At 30.0% G+C, this 23,381-nt stretch overlaps 1 protein-coding gene and 1 long non-coding RNA gene across 3 annotated transcripts in view; one reads left to right on the plus strand and one right to left on the minus strand.

Annotated features, from left to right (window-relative positions):
- Positions 1-23,381, plus strand: part of LOC113389108 (coronin-2B-like) — a 124,881-nt gene that overhangs the window by 2,513 nt on the left and 98,987 nt on the right. The window lies entirely within an intron of this gene.
- LOC113389110 lies at positions 13,233-13,541 on the minus strand. The gene is made up of 3 exons (XR_003368210.1): positions 13,522-13,541; positions 13,340-13,466; positions 13,233-13,270 (listed from the first exon to the last, which is right to left on the minus strand). It is a non-coding gene; the product is annotated as an uncharacterized LOC113389110 (long non-coding RNA).

A 23,381-nucleotide genomic window follows, 5' to 3' on the forward strand; every position in this document is an offset into this window, starting at 1 on the left:
TTTAATGATATAGCTTGTATAGTTTTCTGCCTTATGAAATCCACAAATCTTTGGCAAAATTTCGCCTAAAATTCATAAAACTTTGCACCTTGTTTTATTAAAATTACAATATTAAATCGAAATTTTCAATATTATATTTAATTAGAAATAGGTAATGGAGTGATACATACCCATTCAATCTACAATTCCTTCTAATTTATTATTATTGTTAAATTGGGAAAAAATTTGCTTAAATTCATATGTTATCATTACTGACACATTGAATAACATAAATATGATGATATGAAATTCATAGCTTCAAGTGATAGAAGTATATTATTGATAAAGAAATTATCAATCTTTGTACTGATAATTCAATTACTTCTCTACAAATAACAGGTAAAAATTCGAGAATTTCTACCTTATCTATCTATATTTTGTAATAGAAAACATGGAATTATATATGTGTTATTAATAATACTTTTATTTATTTTATTACTTTCTATATGATCTTGCCTTTGGCCCTATAATAAGTGTTTTGATCTTGCAACGCAACTATAGGTTTTTTTCTCGGACAGCTGGATACCAAGCAGTTTTCACTTGAAAATATATATCTAAGTATGATTTTAAGGGGGTTCTTCTTTTTTTCTTACAAAAAATGCAAGGTATTATTTTTGTTTTCCTCGAAATGTATTTATCATAGAAACATGCGGTTTTTTCTAACAAAAATTACAAAATGATAGAATATTACGAAATTTTCATTTTACGACCAGGAAATTTGGACACCTGTACAGTTCGTCTCCGTGTTTTTTTCAGTTTTTGTCCAAAACTCTGTTAATACCGAGTTTGAATCGCTCTGGATTCGATTTGATTTAATTACATAATAAAAACACATATTGTATTGCGTGCTTTGTGCGCTTATGAAATTACATATGCGAATTGCTTGGTGCATCTAATTACGCTTGCACGATCTTTTCACTCATAACATGCACACAAGTTACTTAAGTACGAATAAACTAATGCAAATTCTTCACTTTTTAGTATCTTTCGTAAAAACAAAATTGCTAGATTTTTACCTGCAATTGTAATAATGCGGGTAATTGTATTTGCTTTGAGGGAATTATTGGAAATTAAATATTGTAGCGAAATAGTAATTGTTTGGAGCGAAACCTAGAATTGAGTAAAAAATCTTCAGTGTTAACTGGTATCAGCAAGAAATATATTTTATAATTATTTACAATTTTTCATTTATAATTAGAAGCATTTTCAGCATTTGAACTAACTAGTGGGTATATGGCAAGAGCGAGTGGACCTGAATCAGGGGTCCAGGGCTTGATCCTGCTTAGAGAGGAGTTGATGTCAAGCAGTAGTGACTTTGGTTTTTATTTGAAAATATATATATATAGCAATATATTTTGCTGCATCAATAAAATATTCGCACTTTCACAGAAATTGTAATAATAAATTAATCACACTGAGGCGAGACAACTGTTAGGGTTGCCACCTGTAAAACTCACGTAGTATTAATATAAGTCAAATTAGCCCCACAGCTTACAAGTAGATATAAAATCCACCCATACTAAACTTTCCGGATTTTATTTTGGTTCAGCTCTCATTTTTCGTCGAGTATATCACACATTATTTATTATAAATGTTCAAATGCAAAATGATTCTTATGGCATATTTTTAGTATAAAATATGATAAATTTTTTTATTGAATAATATTTTTCACAACTGTCCCGAAACTGACAACTAGGGAAACACTTGGTATAGAAATGAAAGCATTAAAACATACAAATCATGGATTCTTATGGAAGGTCTATTGGATTTCGATGATTGATGCAAAACAAACTTCTTTTTCAATCTGACCTTGGTAGAATTGTTGCAAAATTTTCTGGCGAGCAAGTTAGGGTGTTCCGCGATTCGGCTTTCGTACTTGTGTGGGAGAGTACTTATTACATCCTTGTTTTTGTTAGTGCATGATTCTTTGTCAACCACTATTTGGTCACCATCGCCCAAAATCGAAGTTGAAAATTCTTGGCCCAAATTCACATTTTGAAGATGCCTGAACATTTTGGCATACATTAGAAAAAATGGGTGTATTTGTGTGTGTGTAGTATATATGTATGTGCGGATACAATTTTTTGCCGACGTTTTCGAGAGCACGGTTCAACCGATTTGAATGATTGAAAAATTATTCGGTTGCTATTGACGGGAAGATGTCTGATTAGTTTTTGGTAAAGCCAGTGAACTAAAATGGTATAAATAATTATAATTATTATTCAAACTATTAAAGATTCTAAAATGATTAGTAAATATATTTGCATTGACGGAATGGAAAATGCATAGTATTTTTTAAGCGAAAAATGCTTCAAGATTTTATTAACAAGTGCATTCGAACTTTATTTCCATTTCTCTAGGTTCCGTACCAAGAATTATAATGTTTAGAATTATAATACCGTTCGTCTGCTGCTTTATGAGCTCTTACATTTTGTCGGTAAAATACCAATGATGAAACTTACAATATTTATAATAATCTGAATTTGAAATTCTAATCTCTATTTGAAAATATTTGTAACAATTAGCTTTAATGACTAATCAATTTTTATTGATTATGGATTATTCAGTATTTTCACTTAAAAATGTACTTTCATTCATATTTTCAAATGAAAATAGATGCTTGACATCAGGTTGTGTGAAACGCTAATTTGAATTAGCGCTATTGGATGCAAAAAAAATCTCTAAATTTTCGGAAGCAGTTTGTTGCGTTTTATTTTTTTTTACTTTTTGGATCTAATAGCTATTTTCTTTTCAATTTTGTTACAAAAAATCTCTGACTATGCTACAATTACATAATTAGTTACATGACTAATGGGGTGCATGGCATCGTGCCTTAAGGCAAATTACTGGAACTTACCGTACCGTAATTAAAAATCTTGGTACGGAACCCAAAAAAAACTTACACAAAATGTGTACACACTATTAAAATCTCTATAAAATATCTGATAATTTGATGTACATATGACCAATAAACATTTTTGACCGCCAAATGACATTTTTTCAACTTATTTTTATTGAGAGTCCATAACCGCTGGACCTGCCTTCCCAAAAATTTAATCAGTTTTTCATCTTGACAATACAAGTAAAATATTTTTTGAATTATTAAAATCGGACACTCCGTTCTCTCAAAAACTCGATTTGTATTTTCTGCACTCTTTGCTCCGTATCTCCGTAACGGCTAAACCTGTCAAAAACTAATTAGCACATTTCCCTATCCATAAGAATCGAATGTTCTTGGAATCATTCAAATCGGTTGATCCGTGTTTCCGAAATCGTCGACGAAAATTTGTATCCTCACACACACACACAAACGTACACACCCACATACATCAATTTATTCTAAGGTATACTAAAATGTTCAGAAACCTTTGAAACGTAAAGATATATAAAAAAAAATATTTTCGATTTTTTTGCGATTACTATAACTTACCCTATGAGGGGAAGTTAATAAAATGTTCTTTTTAATCAAAAATACTATATAAATCAATAATCCAGTTATCTCAAAATCGAGCAAAATTGTCCTGCAAATATATTTTATGTAACACTGATTCCCTTATTCATCCCTAAGTTCATCGACCCATCTCATGTCGAGATCTTAGGGGTGGAATCATGTAACATTTACCACACACCGTAGAACATGACGAAAAGTTGGTTTAGGGGTGGAAAAGGCGGAAAATGGAAAAGCCAAAAACAGACAACGTGTCTGCTGAGCATCAGGTTGCAGTTCATTTAATACTGAAGGGTGGAAATGCAATGAATATATTTTAAATTATTAAAATCTACAGAGGAATGGACACAAATTTGTATGAAAAAAAACAGTGAAGTTTGTTTTTTTTAAATCATATATATTTAAAATAATTATCGAGACAAATGTGACTGCTTCATTCAATTATAACTGACTGTCGTTTTCTCATACAACTTATAATTAAGATGTAGCATGAAATCATTCACTTAAATATAATAATACACACATCATGGCACATATCTATCATGTAATGCAAATTAAGCAGTGTGCGGATTAAGGAGTACTTTACTTAAAAATTGTACTTACAATTAGTCATTATTATTATTACTTAGTCAACCCCAAGAAAGCGACCCTTAACCCTTTATCTTGTCACAGTATTTATGAAATTCATACTGGTGAAATATATTCATATTTTATATTAGGTTGGGGAAAAAGAAATCGATAATTTGTTTGGTAGATGGCTGTACTGATAGATTTCTCGTAAAGTATCGATCAGACAATTTTAGATTTATGCTCGTTAGAAAGGTGACATTTATATCTAAAAGAAAGATATCCAAATTATAAAGATCAACAAAAGCTAAAGCTAATCTTATAAAATACACTTCAATAGATTTATTGAATTGAATTTAATTTATTAGACAAAAAATCACGAAATATCACGAGGGGGAGGGAGGGGTATAGCAAGATATTACGTGTATTCACTTTTTTTACTATTTTTTATAAAAAAGTTCAAACATTTTCAAAAATTTTACAGTTTTTTCACGTAACTAAAAATACACGTGATGTTTGGTGGGGGAGGGGGGGTAATTTTGAATATTACCAAATATCACCAAGGGGGAGGGGGGGTCTAAAAATCCTCAAAAACTCGCTCACGTGATTAATGGACGCCCCCTAAGTATGTTTTAGAACTTTAGCCAGAATTAAAATTAAAATCTGAATTATTTTCGATATAGAGAATTTTTTTTTTGAAAACAAAAAATTGAAATGATTTTCTCCAAAAGCAATTATTTTTTCAAAACGAGCAGAAAGTTTTTTGAATCATTCAAATCGGATGCTTAGTTCTCTCAAAAACTGCCAATTTTTGTACATTTAGCTCGGTATTTCCGAAACGGTTGGACCTGTCTTTGCCAAAAGCTAATCACCACTTCTGCAAATTATTACAAATTGTTTTTTTTTTTGATCATTTAAATAATATACTCCGTTTCCTCAAAATCTCGTTTTCTATTTTCGGCACTCCTTGCTCTGTATCTCCGTAACGGCTGGACCTGCTGTTATTATGATTTAATTTATGATTTTAATTTTTATATAATTAAATAACTTAAAATTATGATTTTATTTTATATTCAAACTTGAAATTTTTGAGTTTGTCTGTTTCGCATTAGTAATAGCTTTGGCTTTGCAACCACAAGGTCCTAGGTTCAATTGTAGCCTAGTACTTTCGTTTGAACATATAGATCTACAATATAACTCCAAGTGAAAAAAGTGAATACATATTATGGTCTGATAATTATTCTGAAATTATCAATAATTGTCTTTTTCTACTATAAACTTTATTTGTCTTTTATAAGCAAACAAAAATATAATAACAAATTGCACACTTATCCAATTGATATCAATACAATCATTCAAATTACATATTACACTATATTAAACTGGAATTAACTAATATATGATGTTGAAAATAAGGGTTTAATTCTAAAACAAAAAACTTTGATGAATTTTTAAAACTAAACTACTTGTCGTAAGGCCGTAATATTTCAGTAAGATCTATAAGACCATGATATATATCGCCAAAAACATTTTCATAAACACCGTAAATATATATACTAGAAATTGACAACAGTAAGGGGAGGATGAGTAAGTTAAATAGGAAGTAATAAATCATTTGACATGATTTTTATGGAAATTAAAAAAAGGTTAAATATGAAGTTCGGAAATCTGTAATTTCAATAATGGTCTATTTTTGTCTTGTCTTTTGACTAATAGACGAATTAATAATAGATATCACCTTTGTTCCGTAATAAGTACCTACGTTCCACCTGATATATGTTTTGTTATCGTTATATCGACAAGTTGTTATCAATACATTCCTTCAATTAAATACATGTTATGTTCTGTAAAACGTGTTAAGTTTCAACGCAATTACTGTTTATCGAAATAATATTTATTAAACAATAGTTTAGGAAATTGAATTTAATTGGTTTTCTATGAACAGCATAAATGCCATAATTGTTACTTGGTTTTTGATCCCGATTTTACACTCATAGTTTTTCGAAAGTTTATTTAATGAATTTCGAATAAAAATTTATATTTTATATATTAATTTTATACATTTTGCATAAGTATTTCATACATTTACACGAGAAGTATTGTTTTATTAAACAGTAGGGTAAGTTACAGTAATGGCAAAAAAAAATTAAAATGAAAATTGTTTTATGTCTTTGTTTCAAAAAACTGATGTACTTGTTTGTGTGTTTTTTGTATAGCGAAGGAAATGCATTTACGCATCCCAGACTAGGTCTTTTGTCTACGTATGTCGGACTCAATGCCGCCTGGGTATAATACCGACTAAAACCTGCGCTTTGTCCTGATAGTCCCCACGGAAACCGCCGTTAGGCATTACTTCGTGGGGGGAGGATCTAGAATGTTATCATTCTTGCACTGATTTTATACTTATCTTTTAAATGAGTGTGTGTGGGAGGATCTAGAATGTTATCTAGATTTTATACTTATCTTTTAATGTGTGTGTGTTTGTGTGTTTTGTATGGATACAACTTTTCATCGACGCTTTCAGAAACACTGATCAACCGACTTGAATAATTCAAAAAACATTAGATTTGTAATCATACGGAGACATGCTTCGGAGATCCGGGGCAAAAAGTGCCAAAAATAATAATTCAGTTTTTGAGCGAACGGAGCGTCCGATTTGAATGATTTAAAAACATTTTGTTTGTGCTTGTATTGATAAACTGATTAAATTTCTGAGAAGACAGGCCCAGAGGATTCGGATAAAGCAGTCAAAATTGATGAGGCTCACCAAATTATCAGATTTTTTCTAGAGATTTTAATAATACGAGTAAATACAAATTTTATTCTCTATGTGAATGGTTTCATGGGTTCTGTTCTAATGCTTTCATTAGACCGCAAAGCCTTTATACCTTTACAAGGAATTTAAGTTTTTAGCTATTTTCTTTTAAAATTTTTGAATGCTAAGAGTTAATTTTCAATATTATTTCAATTGCAAATTCTTCCATCACCTTTAGAATCAATTTAATTAAAACAAATAAAACAATCATCTTCGTGACTTCATTCATCAAATAATTGTACGAGTCTTATTCTCCTTATATTCACAGGTCAAAAATAAATTTATTTATAATGAATTGAGCTCGGCTTTCTCGTTCTCAATAAACAGAATTATTAATTTCATTGTAACATTTGAGATTGTTCAAGTTTGTACATAATCATCGTGCCATGGTATGTAAATTTCTAATTTCACTAAACTAAAATTATTTTACCGTCAAATGATTTTATTATGATGCCCTTGTTTAAGTAAATTTCACAGTAATTAAGATAGAAGAAGATATTTAATATTGAAATTATAGATTATAGATAGAGTGAAATTTTCCTATTAGGTTTGTCCTATTGATTTTGTCCTTCTTCTATATTAAAAAAAAAATCACCAAATAATGTTCATAATAAATCTGCTTCTAGCTTTTATCAGGCATCAGTCTAGTACTCTATAAAGTCATATATTATTTTTGTTTAAATTAATATTCTGCAAAATTTATAATTATAATAGCAAGAATTTTTAAATAATAATATTTAATATTAATGGTGAATATTTTACACTTACCTCATTTTACACCTAAATGGCTGTTATAAATAAAGATATCGATAGTAAATATCATAAATTATATATACACCATAAGAAAATCTAAAAAATTGCTTTATTAATATATAAAACAGTAAAGCTATTATTTAGGTCATATTTCAGACTCATTTCTTATCATATTTTCTTAACATAAAAATCTAATTTGTGAAGAAACTCTCTAATTATGGTATTGATAGGGTTTTTGGTATCTTTATATGGCAAGCGATTTATGGCCCTTCAATAAAATTTATAGATGGCATAGTTTGTTCGTTTGAATTGATGTCATTATATCATATTAAATTTTACTACTATCTACAATATAGATTTTTCTAGGTTTTCCTAATCCGTCGTCTCATTTTTTTCCAAGTGTTGTTCGTTAAATACAATTACACTTTACAAACTTTAAGAAATATTCTATCAGCGAAACTGATTGCTGTATAATTACTGAAGAAATTTATCCCAAAAAGTACTGAAAACTAGTGGGGATGGGTGGCATCGTGCCTTAAGGCAAATTGCTGGAACTTCCCGTTTCGTAAGGAAATGTTCGAGGAATATTGAATGTTTTCAAATAGATTATTATAAGTACTGCAACATTGTCTAATATTTATAAGAATTATATAAAGTGAATTGCAGAGTTGAAATTATTTGTTTAAAGTATATTAGAACTATAGTCAGAATTGAAAATAAAATCTGAATTATTTTCGATATACAAAAAATTAAAAAAAAAAAAAAAAAAATGGTACAAAATTTTTTTTTCCAAAATCAATTATTTTGTTAAGACAAGCAGTAAGTTCTTTGAATCAATGGAATCGGACGCTTAGTTCTCTCAAAAACTGCCATTTTTTGTACATTTAGCTCTGTATCTTCGTAATGGCTGGGCCTGCCTTTGCGAAAAACTAATAACCTCTTTTCCCAATCATTACTAATTGAATGTTTTTTAGATCATTCAAATCGGATGCTCCGTTCTCTCAAAAACTCGATTTCTATTTTCTGCACTCTTTGCTCCTTAACTCCGTAAATGCTGGACCCGTCTTTGCCAAAAACTAATCAGCTCTTCTCATTATTAATAGGAATCGAATGTTTTTTAAACCATTCAAATCGGTTGATCCGTACGCCCAAAAACGTGGGCGAAAATTTGTATCCATACATACATACACACACACACATACACACACACACACACACACACACACACATCCATTTTTTCGGAGGTATGCCAAAACATTCAGAAACCTTCAAAACGTCGAGAAATGTAAAAAATTTCAATTCCGATTTTCGGCCCATTACAATAACTTACCCTACGGGAAGTTAATGAACACAAACATACATTGTGAGTAAACTTCCCATAGAAATAAAATAAAGAAAAACAAATACTTATGTATTATCTATTGTAAAACATATTTTTTACAACATATTTAAACAACAAAGTGAAAATGATACGAAAAGAACATATTTGAATGTTTTTTAGATCATTCAAATCGGATACTCCGTTCTCTCAAAAACTCGATTTGTATTTTCTGCACTCTTTGCTTCGTATCTCCATAACGGCTGGACCTGCCTTTGCCAAAAGCTAATCAGCACATCTCCCTATCAATACGCATGGAATGTTGTTTTTGAATTTTTCAAATCGGTTGATCCGTGCGCCCGAAAACGTGGACGAAAAAATGCGGACATAAAAAACACACACACACACATCCATTTCTTCTGGGGTATGCCAAAATGTTCAGAAACCTTCAAAACGTCGAGAAATGCAAAAATTTTCATTTTCGAACGTCCTCGTTGCCAGCCCTAGCTAAATTTCCCAGCTTTTGTTCGGACTCAGAACCAGAAATGAGGTTTTTGCAATCAATGCAAGTCTCTTCTTTTAACTGGTGAATTTTTTGGGCTTTTTTATAAGAAATTATAGTCAGAGTCAGAGAAGTACTCGATTTTTTTCTTGATCTCCAAGGCTCGAATGAACTACCTTGTAGTTCTTGCAAAATACTACTATTACCATTTTGTCCCAAAGCTTATGCCAAGTATTTAATTTTGTTTGAAAGTAAACAAAAATCGATAAACAATAAAAAATTCCATTAAACACCTGATAATTGTATTAAAATTGATCAAAATCATTGGTCGTGGCATAAGTTAATCGACTTACTTAGAAATAATTACAAATAACTAGCAAACCGGGCGAACTCCGTTTCACCTCCAGATGGTTTCATTTTATGTAACATTTCGTTTGGTGAATAAAAGATGAAGGAAAAAAATGCCTGCTGTTGAAATTGAATAAAAATTTTCACAATACACGTGATTGATTTGATGGTTTCCAATTGAAATGTTAGGAAACGAATAACTTTTTTTTTATTCTTTGCACAATTTCTCAGTGAACACAATGCCGGTTTGTCATATGAAATTAACTGAGCAGAGAACAATGAGTAGCTATCAAACAAATGAGTAGCAGTCAAACAAAAAGTATTAGTTTGTAGTACATGCAAGTATCAGAGACGACGCTGTATGTGAAAAGAAAGTGTTTTCCGCTTTTCTGTTGAAATCTTTCTTCAATTTTCTTTGCCATAAACCTCACGGAGTCCGAGATCTTTCCAACGAATGCAAAATTGTCGAAATCGGTTCGTGCGTTCTGGAGTTATTTCGTCAGGAAGGAAAGACCGACTTATTTTTATATATATAGAAGATAATAAGTCTTAAAAATAACTTCACAAAACCACCCTTAAAATAAACTTTTGAACTCATTACTGTGTTACAAGACTGTGACAATGACGCTCAACATCTGACACAGAGTTATGATTATTATAGCTTTCTTCGCGTTGTACAGCTGCGGAAAAGTAGCGAATATTGTGTCATTTTGTCGATTATATCATTTGGTCCGTATTTCCTCTATTTATAAATATATATATATATATATATATATATATATATTATATATATATATAATATTTGCGTTTGTTTATTAACGGCGTCGGTGACAGAGTTCTCGCCCTAATTTTTCGAACTGGAACTTATGCGTCAACAGGCCTTGTGCAAATTGAAACCTATTTTAGCACTTAGTACGTTTGACCTTATTTTTGTCAGCTAATCAACATGAATGTATATCTTCATTGGACCTTGTTTTATGTTTCCATAATAATTTAATAATTTCAATTTTTTTGTAAAGCTATAAAGTAGAGAATTGAAAAGTTTCTAATATTTTACATTTTAGGTTTTAGCAATTTGCTTTAAGGCACGAAGCTATACGAGGTGTGTTCAAAAAGTACCCGGAATTACTAATAATTAAATTTCGCGGGTCTGGAGTGTCTGATTGTCAAAATTTTTTTTTTATTGTGTTGGTATACATGCCCCTAAAGTATGATGAAATTTTCAGCTATATTCACTGTTTACTTTGTCTGTGGTAGTCGCTAAGGTTCGACGTGTTTTTCTGAGCTCGGCGATTTTTACAATGGAAGAAAAGTGCAAAAATTCACCAGATATGGCTCCGTGTGACTTTTTCCTATTCCCAAAGTTGAAGAGACCCATGAAAGGACGGCGGTTTTCCTCGATTGAAGAAAATCGCTGAGAGTGCTCAAGGACATATCAAAAAGTGAATATCAAGGGTGCTTCGAAAATTGGAAAAGACGCTGGCATAAGTGTATTATATCTGGGGGGGACTACTTTGAAGGGGACCACATTAATGTAGACGAATAAATAAATATTTTTTTGAAAAAACGAAAATTCCGGGTACTTTTTGAACAGACCTCGTACACCACTAGTTACTTTGTTTAATATGAAAACGGTTGTGAAAAACATATACCATTTTATTCTATTATCTTTATCTAATGTACTATAAGAAGTGGCCTTAGTTATGGCTTACGACTCAATACCTTATTTTAGTTGATCACTTTTTCGTCCCATCGGAATCAAGAACCCATAAATCGCTAAAATATTCGGCGCCTTTTTTTTTTAAATCCTGCGACCAAAATTGATATCATTACGCAACCCATGTAGAAATTAATATGGTCTGAATCTACAAGCAATATAAAATCTACATTGGTCAAATTTGAAACCAATATCGGCTGGTCATAAAAATTGAACATTTTTTATATTGAGGCCATATAGGTAAACCAACATTGGTCTATATTGGTCTATATTTGGAAATTTGGAACCAATGTTGCCTACAAATTGTTGAATGTTGGTAAGGTAATATACAATTAGACAGAGAGCTGGTGAACATTTTGAATTATTAATTATTGAATTATTAAATTATTCTGAAACTTATAACTGATGTTGAAATATTACACAAATATTTGAAGATTTGAAGTTGAAATAATATAACGCATAAATCAATGTCATTTATTTAACAATAAAACACCTGAAATTTATTTATTTATTTATTTATTTCTGAAATGAACATATACGTAAATTTATTAAGAATGTTTTTGTGGAAATTCATTTATTAAATATAAACAATGATACAAATATATAACTGCATTAAAAATATGATTATTTATAAAACACAAAAGTGTCATAAATATTGATTATTTTTTTAATAGATATTTATTAATACATATCAAGTAAACTTTTTTTATAACAATAACAAAAGCAAATAAACTTTCCTATTTATAACATCATCACTCGATAAAACATTTCACAGCATCTGAACATATTTTATTTGTTGTTAATATATTTATTATCCATTATGAAATATTTATTTCATCGTCTAGAACAGTCATTGGAAAACCTACCTTACATTTGATATATATCAAGTAAATTATAATCGAATAATTATTCTATTATAATTTACGTGATATATATCAAATGTAAGGTAGGTAAAGTAATAAAAGTAATAAATGCAAATTAACTTAACTATTTATAACATCATCACTCGATAAAACATTTCACAGCATCTGAACATATTTTATTTGTTGTTAATATATTTATTATCCATTATGAAATATTTATTTCATCGTCTAGAACAGTCATTGGAAAACCTACCTTACATTTGATATATATCAAGTAAATTATAATCGAATAATTATTCGATTATAATTTACGTGATATATATCAAATGTAAGGTAGGTAAAGTAATAAAAGTAATAAATGCAAATTAACTTAACTATTTATAACATCATCACTCGATAAAACATTTCACAGCATCTGAACATATTTTATTTGTTGTTAATATATTTATTATCCATTATGAAATATTTATTTCATCGTCTAGAACAGTGACTGGGAAACTTTTTCAATCATAACCCCAAAATATTTTTGTCCAAGTTTGTATTGTCATCTGAAACCTTGTATTCCTTGTTAATAAATTTATAATATATCATTATATATTATCAATATGAATAATTTATGAAAGCGTTAAAATGAGATTGTAAAATGCACTCGACTCTACTTTTACCTTAAAAAATAATGACTTCATATCATAGTCTAAAATCTTGCTATGCAAATGTACAGATTTATTGACATTCCACATTGCATTTATTATAATCAAACATTATGACTATTCTGTCAAAATTTATATCTTTCCTTTCTATAACTTATTTAGTTACAAACTTTTGATGAAAAACTTTTCGATAACATTTTACTACTAAGCAAACCAGTTTCTCTATTTTCTGCGCTTACAACAATATTACCTGAAAATAAATAAGAATATGTTTTAAATGCCGAGACATATAATTATATTATAACAAGTATTGTCTTACCTTTTATAAATATGAAAGTGCAGTATGTCTTCACTCAAAAAGATTAGGTTATGTTATATTTTATTATGTTATATTTTATTATATTTCACGTAATATGTACAACTGATTTCTCAATGTGTTTAAACTCCTGATCAATATAAAAATCCTTAGTGAGAAAAATAAAATTATCTTGCATTTCTTACCATTTTTATTGAAAACTTGCAAATTTTGACATTTCGAATAGCTAGTTTCCGATTATTTATTAGAGATACTAATAATAATGTAGTTAGCAGTAATTATTCTAAAAATAAATAGCTATTAGTTACAATGCATAAACGCATAATTAAGTATTATACTCACCAATAGTAAAAAGAATTCGTCTATTAAAACTAAGGTTATGTTAGATATACATAACTTATTACTTAATCTATCCATCCCAAATCAAATCAGATGACGTAAAATTAAGTTGAACTTTCAAACCTTTGTATTTTAATCCAAAGTAACAACAAAGAAATGAAATATTGTATATTTTCAGAGACAATGCTTACTTAACCAAACTTGTTTGTGGTATATATTTCGCACCAATGCACATTACACACATTAGAAAACAATGTACACTATAACACTATTACACATTACACATAACTGAAAATATTATTCGATTATTTCCAGCAAAACTAGTATCTTAAAACATACTATAATTAACAATTTTGCATTAAAGGCTAAGGACGCCGTGTGACGCGCGTCGCTTCTTGTAGGCATACGTCATGCATAGAAGGCATAGAAAGATCTAGAACCTTATACCTGCGGTTCAGGATAGTGAGTTACTACAACAAGATTGTATATCTTGGTGGTGTAATGGCTAGCGTCGCAGCCTTTTGATTTTGATTTTGGGGTTCAAATCCCAGTCCATTTATTATTATTTTTTTATTTTATAATTGTATGAGTAAATAAAATTAAAGTTTTCAATTAGTTTTATATATATCGGACAGTATTTAAAATAAATTACCCTGTAACATTTATAACTTTTTTATAATGAAAGGAAAACTGAATTTTTATACTATTCTCAACATTTGAGGTTTTCATAAAGAAACCGTATAAAGTATTATACATCATTAGAATCGTCTCAAAATTCTTAGTTTTTCTTCCACATATCACAACTTAGTATTTCAAACGGTTTGGCCTATGGGCGAGTTGCAGTGCTAAAATTCAAGAAAAATTGAAAAATCTGAAAATAATTATACGAACACACATATTGAATTATATATCATTTTATTCGTAATTTTATTCCGCATCTTTCGTCCGAATAAACTTTTTACGTATCTTTTACCTTTTAATTTGTAAGGGTGAATAATTACATGGTTAAATATTTACAGCCATATATATCTGGCGTATGTTGTTTTCGTTCTGTTGAGTCGATAGCTAAGCGCTAGCGTTGCCGACTCTTAACGTCGTAGTCTCGGGTTCGATCCCAGATAAGATTTTTGTTTTTCATTTAAATATAATAACAATAATTATGATTGAGGAATTTGAGGAAACAATATTTATTATTAATTAACATGCAAACAATATTTAATAGTCAATTATAAAAAATGTTGCATCAATATTCATTTTTTATTTTGAGGACAATATTTATTAGCTTATGATAAAAAATATTGCATAAATATTTATTTTTCAATTTGATGACAATATTTTGTACCCGATGATAAAAAATGTTGCATCAATAATTTCATTTCAATTTGTGGACAATATTTATCAGTCGATGATAAAAAATGTTGCATCAATATTTTTATTTCAATTTGTGAACTATATTTATCAGCCGATGATAAAAAATATTGCATCAATATTTATATTTCACTTTGGGAACAATATTTTGTAGCCGATGATAAAAAAATATTGCATCAATATTTATATTTTAGTTTGAGGACAATATTTATCAGCCCATAATAAAAAAATATTGCATCAATATTTCTATTTTATTTTGAGGACAATATTTATCAGCCGATAATAAAAAATATTGCATCAATATTTCTATTTTAGTTTGAGGACAATATTTATCAGTCGATGATAAAAAAATATTGCATCAATATTTATTCTTCTATTTGGGGACAATATTTATTAGCCGATGATAAAAAATATTGCATCAATATTTCTATTTTAGTTTGAGACCAATATTGGACAAGGCCATTTATAGAGATTATTGCCTCAATATCGGCTGACGTTGGCCTGATCGATTAGTTGACATCATCACAGAACCGACGTTCGCCGATATTTTTGCAATATAGGCAATCACGGCCACAGAAAACCGATATTGGTAATATATTGTACCGATATTAATTTCTACATGGGAATATTCGTTCCTGAAATGGTATTAAGGAAAACCATAAAAATATAAATTGAAATTCTTTTGGCCGCGGCAAAAACTGCAGTGGCGATGAAGATGAAAGAAAAACAAAGCAAACAAGGAACAAAAAACATAAAGGCATACAAGTCAACCGAATATAAGATTATTTTAATTCCACCATAAAAAACATGATATTTCTGGACAGGTTTTGAAACCGAGAAAATCAAAATTGCTTGATTTTTCAAGCGACTTAAGTATGAAATTGAAACATCGCATTTTCTTCTAAATGTTGTTTTTCATTTTCCTGCTTCATATTTTTTTAACATTCTGTACGGTTAGTTATAGTAATGGCAAAATATCGAAAATTTTCATATATCTTTGTTTCATAGGTTTCTGAACATTTTGGCATATTTTCGAAAAAATTGATGGATGTGTGTGTGTGGGTGTGTGTGCGCGCGGATACAATTTTTTGTTGACTAGACCTATGCACATCAAATTATCAGATACTTTATAGGGCTTTTAATAAGAAGTAAATATATTTTTTTATATTTCTATGAGTTGCGTACCCATGTTTAATAAAACTGCAACGCAGCGCTTACGCGTTTCTATATTTCTTCCTAAAAAATTTGAAATAAAAAATTAAGAACTTTGCAAACAGTCCAATTTTTTTTAAAGATTTCAAAATTTTCAAAAATCTAATTTTTCAAAGTTTCAGTTTTCAAACAAACAGTTCTATGTTCTAAGCAGATTTATAAAAGGCAGATATTTGTTTTTTCTGGTTATATTAGCTTATCTGCAATACATTTGCGAAAGGATATATATTTTTACTTATGAACATATGTAGATTTATATTTATAAGTGAAAACAGATATCACTACTGCTTTGTTTAAAAAAAAAATCAGGAACATAATGTGTTTCATATTGTTTTCTATATCAAATGTGATTTAAACGTTTCCTGTGGCATCCAACAGGCAAAAGTTATCTTTTTTTTTCATATCGTTCATTTTGAACAGCTCTCTTTATATAAAAGTTTTGTTATATAGAAGTAGCAAAAGGTTAGAAAAATAGGGTTTTTAGTTTTCCATAATCTAAATTGATATTTACACTATTTAAATCATCTCATAAGGTATGCTCTCAATAACTTGGAAAAAAGAGATTTGCCATTCCTGTTGCTTGTGTAGTATATATGGAAGTTTTCTTAAACTTTTTTTTATTGTTTATTTGTTGACTTTATATACACATACATTAGTCATATACACCTTATAAGTTCACCTACCAATTTTATTTTATATGATTGTATATAATTGTACAGAAATTATAACAAAATTTATAACAAAATTAGTTGGGAGGAAGATTTTTTGTCTTACTATCTCCCTCCAACCCCTTTCCCATTTTTTGCACTCCATAATGGCGTGCTTAGCATCCGCCCTAGTCGCTCCACCCAAGCAATAGCAATTAGGATCATATAAATTTTTACTTGATTTTAATAGCTATCCTAATGGAGGTATGAAAAATAGTGATGTTGAACAAACTAATGAGCCAATTCTGCCGTAAAATAGACCAATGGCAACGCTATGTTACGTTGCCATTTTTCATATAAAATAGTACTAAAAACTGTCAAAATGTTATGTATTTGCTAAGCAGTCGGCCGTTTTAAATATAAAACCTAACCTAGAAAACGGACAAATGCAAAGAAAAATCTTTTCATAAGCGCATCTTTCTGATGTCATAATAACACATGTGAGAAGTTACATTTTATGTGAAAAAGGCCTGTTCACACAGACAATGCATGGCATTTTGACAATTTTTGACAACATCGAACTATTTTACGATAGAATTGGCCTACAGTTTCGAAGGTATAGTTTTTGTCGTTTTTGTATTACAAAGTATCTGAATGAAAAGTTTGAAACCTGAAAGCCTGAAACTACGAATTGCACATTTGTTTTCTAGAAGTTTCAAGTCATTCTAAATCGTTTGAACCAAATTTATTTTCTCTGGCTTCACCGAATTTAACATTTTTATGTATGCGTATTAAGTAAATATACTTTGATAACTTAGGTTGTTAGGTTATATTATATTATAATTTAACCTTTGTGGCTGTGGACTGTATGAAACACTGATTTGTTGGTATAATTTATGTATTTGTTGCAAGATCTTATTACGTTAATGATATGTCACTAAGTTCTAATCGAAGAATATATATTTATTGATTATTCATTACATATGTTGTTACGCGGACTTTAGTTTTAAAAGTGAGAAAAATAAATCCAATCCAAATCTCTACCACTTCTACATGGTAGTAACCAACCGGTGTAAAAGCTCAATGCCATGAAGATTGCCGCCTTCATGGCCAATATTATAAATAGCCAAGTCATTTAAGCTTAAATTAGGTAAGAATCTCGAAATTCGAGATACCCAGCTGTAAGTCTGTAAATACTTGTATATTGACATCCCAAAAGTTGTCATAAAACCTGCATATGTTGCCTACACCCTACCATATGTAGGTTTTGAGACAACTTTCGGGTGTCAATATACAAGTATTTACAGACTTACAGTTGAGTATCTCAAATTCCGAGCTGAACTTACTATAATGACTGGACTAAAAATGAAAATACGTTCGAACAAAATGTTTAGATACAAATTTGGAAAAATAAATGTTTGTGTATGCGAGCTAAAATTTGGTCGTTCACGGACGTTTTCTCAAAAACGTTTTCACCGATTTTCAAAACTTTACATTTATTTAATGAAAGTTGATAAGAACCATTTCTATATCTTGTAATTATTTATATGATAGTTTATCATTTTCGAAATTGTTTTAACAACATCGGAAACGCAATCTGTTCCGTATTGTTTTCAATATCAACTCTGATTTAGACGCTTCCTGTGGCGTCCAAAAGGCGGAAGCGCGTCTGGCACATGCGGCCGACGCTCTCTCATAGACCCACAATAATGAATGTGACAAAGCAAAACATTACTGTACCGCAAATACGATTCGGAAACAAAAACTAATGCAATTCACTATTTGTAGGATCAGAAAATTGAATACGTTATGTATATTGTGTTCTTTCTCATTCAACAACATAAATACAGTCAACCCTCAGTTAACACGACACTCTGGGTACACGTTTCCTATACTACGCGGAGCCAAAAATCCGACATCCCTCCGATTACACGGACTTCCTATTACACGGTTTTTGTTCAACAGCCCAAAAGGTCCTTGCGCAACCTATGAGTGTTTCTAGGAACCTAATATCTAAAGGGTGGTATTAATGTAAGTTTTGTTATCGACTTTTACTTTTAGACATGCCTGATTATATAATAGCTGTCTAAGAACACGTTTGAGCTGACTACTGAGTTGCGCCAATTTTTGAATAAGGTGTCAATGTCATACATGTCATTTCGTTCGAATTACTCCTACTTCAAGTTGTATTTCTTGGTCTCCATACAGCACGATAAAAATGGTGCGATTTGTACCAACTCTGAGTCTCTCATAGCGCGGTTCCCATACTGCACTATGTAAGTTTCCATAGAACGCACTACAAATTAGCCTGAATTGTATCTTAAATGCTTTAAATTCATCTTTTGCCCTCGTTTGTCTATTCTCATACATGAAATTTAGCAATTCTGTCATTCAAGTGGTGAAGACAATTTTTAGGATTTTGATGCTTTATTTAAAGTTTGAATACTGATGTAAAATCGCGTGTTTAAAATGAATTACTTTATAAATTTTACAGAGAACTTCATTAATGTTTGTTGGTTTCACCGCTAATTGTTCAATGCAGAAACTATTTGCGGAGAAAAGTTAACACTGTAAGACATTTTGGCTGAAATTCGACTTTTATGCATTAATAGAGCATACAATAATTATAAAACATAATTTTTGTACACATTACTAGATATGTGTATTTAAATTAAGGTATACCTAAAGTTCACAAAAAAATTGTTAAATCTTGTTCATACATCCCAAACACAAACTTGCGTGTTTATGTATTACTGAACTCTATCGATAAAAATTAATATTCATCTCGTCAAATTTAATTCGAGAGCAAAGGGTGAGTAGTTTTATGTACAATTTTGTCATACCAATGTGTTCGGACGTATTTTCATTTTATCATATTTGCCATGAAAGCGGCTTCATGGCATTGAGATTTTGCACTGGATGGTTGCTCTTTGTTGAGGGGCGGAGATTTGGATGGATTTAATTTACTTACTTCTAAAACTGAAGTCTGCGTAGCAACATATATAATAAATAATTAATAATTATATATTCTTCAATTAGAATTTAGTGGCAAATCATTAGTGTAATAAGAGCTTGCAATAATTATATAAATTATAACAACAAATCAATGTTTCATTCACAGTGAATAACTGTGATTAAGTCGAATTTCTGCCAAAATGTCTTTAGTCCAGGTGTTATTTTTGTCTCCTAAAATAGTTATTGCATTGAATAATTAGCGATGAAAAAAGCAAACATTAATGAAGTTCTCTGTATAAAATTTCAATAGTAATTTATTTTACACACGCGATTTTACACAAGCATTCAAACTTGAAAGTAAAAATAACTAAGTATGTATTAAGTGCCCACTTGTGTCAGGAACAGCTCAGTTAGGAGCGTGCCCGACACACATGCCAGCGATCCTCATTAGTTATTTGAAGGACCCACCGCTATTCGTTCCGTTTACATATTTATATAGTCAAAATTATAAATTATATATTTATAATACCATTAAAAATATTTATAATGTTTGCAAATAATAATGTAATTAGAGTCACAATTCAGACATGATCGGTTTGTCATTGTAATTAGCATTTAGAACCTTCATTAGAGAAATGAAGTAACTGCTGATTAATAAATTCTATAATATTTGTTCACACAGTGAGCTTATAAAAATCTTGAATAATTTCGTTAACACTATCAATAAATAAACTGCATAGATGTCCATTATGAAGTATATCTGTATATAAATGATACACAACTACACAAACTATTGTTGTGTTTGATCTTTTGTTTACACTGATAAATCTGAATATCAATTTATTCTTCATTATTTATAAAAATCCGCAACTTTGTAATACTTAATAGCCATCATGATCGAATAACATGTAGACTTTCTCTAAACTTACAAAAGTGTCTGAGATATAATTCTGAAAAAGACATATCTTCGGCATGATGAATAAAGCTTTAATATTTTTAATATCTATAAAAATGCAAAGAATTACTATGTTAAACAACGCCTAAATAAAAATTGTTTTGTGATGTTATTGTGTTTGTAGAACTTCATGTAATTAAAATTAACATACATTCATTAACTGCTTGTTTTTTTACTTTTTCGCTGGCGATACAATCTTATTCATTGAACAGCTGTAGTATCTGTCTTATCTATAAAAATACTTTTTATTTTAATAACCTCAAAAATATATAGTAACCATGAATAATACAAATTACTTCAATAAACTTACGTTTCTTGCACGGCAAAGATTTTTCATTTGTTTTATTGTTTTCACTATACAATCGAAACAATCATTCACGCGACACGATGACCAATCACAATCGAGCAATGATATCATCGAGAGCGAATGACGAATCATTGGCACTCGACTCGAGCGTAACGATCTTCCGTTGCATTTATACAGATTTACTCCCTAGTCACGCCTAAAGAAGTTTTACTTCAAAAATTGCAGCAAAATTTCAGTTCCAGTCCATTAATTTCACGTATCGGAAAAATCATTAAATTGGTCTTAAAGAATTAAATACTACACATACCTGATTTAGCTATTGACCCTACCTAATGTCTTTTAAAGTTTGATCAAAACCCTTCATTAATAAGTAGTTTAGACTATCATTTTTTGTATTGGAATTTTTTTTTAATTTATTATTTAATAGACAATCAGAAGACAATGTTTTTATTAGCCTATGTGATATCTTATGTTATTACCAATTTGGCGTTTAGAGGTCTCCTCCATTGAAGAGATCCTCTGCTAGAATTAATCTATAGCTGCCTGTATATAATTTAATATTGCAGGTCCTTTGGCCATTTCTTCTTGAGTCTTCTTGTTTGAACCATTTTGTTGATGATTTGCATTTCAGCGTTCGAATGATCATCGATTTTGTTGTGGTAAGAACAGCTCCGGGTCTTTATAATTTCATTTACAGTTTTAATTTCGTATTGGAATTTTGAACCAACATTTTTCTGTTCACTTTCATTATCTTTTAGGGTATATTACAATCTCACAAATGAATAGAGAAAGGACTTTGTGCTTTGTAAATTTGAACGTATTGATGGTTATAGGTTATAGATGGTTCGAGTCGAGGTTAGTAAATTAGTAGGCACAACATATGTGTCCTTCTCGATCTGACAATATGCACGCAATGTGTTGGCAGTAATAAAATGCTTTTATGGAATCTATATTAGTCTTCGTATTATGTTACGTTACAAAAGCAAGCAGTTCATTATTATGAAGTTTAGACTAAACAAAAACTATTGAAACAACTATGTCGCGATTTACTACAACCATATCAAACAAAAGGCCGTGATTCTGTCATCAAATGACGAGCTATTAATGACTGCGGCAGGACGTTGACTTTCCACAGTACATGTGTACTTCTATGTATTTCCATCGGTTTCGCAATGGACTATTTTGATGTTGCATCTGTTTTAGCAACAGTACAGTCGAGATTCGGATAATTGTGAGAGACAAAAGAGTCATTAAATTTTTCTAACAGGCAAACCATCTGACAATTAAAATATTTATATATACATAATATTAACTTGGAAAGATGAGCACACTGCACACTTCTTTGCACTTTTATTAAATAATGTTTGTTACAGACGTTTCGAGACTACGTTTGTCCCATCTTCGGTGAATATTTTTACTTAAGGGGGTATTCTAGTGTAGAGCGATGAATTTTAGGTCATTTTTAAAGTGTCGCAAAAGAACGCAATGAATGTTTTTACTATCCACTTTTTTACCACTTGTTTATTAATATCATTAAAATACAAAACAAAAGTTAAAAAATAAAAAAGTTGAAAATTGTAAAAACTGGCAGCTGATAAAGTGGATGGTCTCAAAAAATTGGCACCTCAGTCTTGACTTGATTTCAGCCCTCCTAGCCATCGGAAATGCAAAAAATAAAAATATTATTAATCTACAATGATGTCGCAATCGGCTGAACTAGCGATGAGTAAAAATTTTTTTTTTTCACAAATTGGCGACTGTTTGAAAAAAAGGCTTTTTTTACTGTTTTTTTTTTGAGATTCTCGAATTTTTTAATAATAGTAAAAATAGGAATTTCGGGATGATTCTAGTTCAGACTGTAGATAGATGTATAAACAAGACCCTCTAAAAATTTCAAATAAATTAGTCGAGTAGAACTCCAGAAATCGTGACAAGAGCACTGAAAAAGTAAGTTCTGAGAAAAACGCATTTAAAGTTTTGCGTGAAGCCAAACCAGTATGGAGACCGAGTCAGTAAAATGCCTATATCTCCGAAAATAATTCAAATTTTCAAAAACCTTCTCGTTACCCATATTCTTAGATAGCTAAACTTTGAAAATATGAAATAAAAAAAATCGATTTTTTTGAATTTCTACACTAGAATACCCCCTTAAATGATACTAGTGTCTTCTCGTTAACTTCCCGTAGGGTAAGTTATAGTAATCTCAAAAAATCGAAAATGAAATCGAAATGATTTTTACATATAGTCACGTTTTGATGGTTT

Source organism: Ctenocephalides felis, unplaced genomic scaffold (assembly GCF_003426905.1).
Source record: "Ctenocephalides felis isolate EL2017-DRISC unplaced genomic scaffold, ASM342690v1 CF-g0.4_SCAFFOLD_03573, whole genome shotgun sequence".
Taxonomy (NCBI): domain Eukaryota; kingdom Metazoa; phylum Arthropoda; class Insecta; order Siphonaptera; family Pulicidae; genus Ctenocephalides; species Ctenocephalides felis.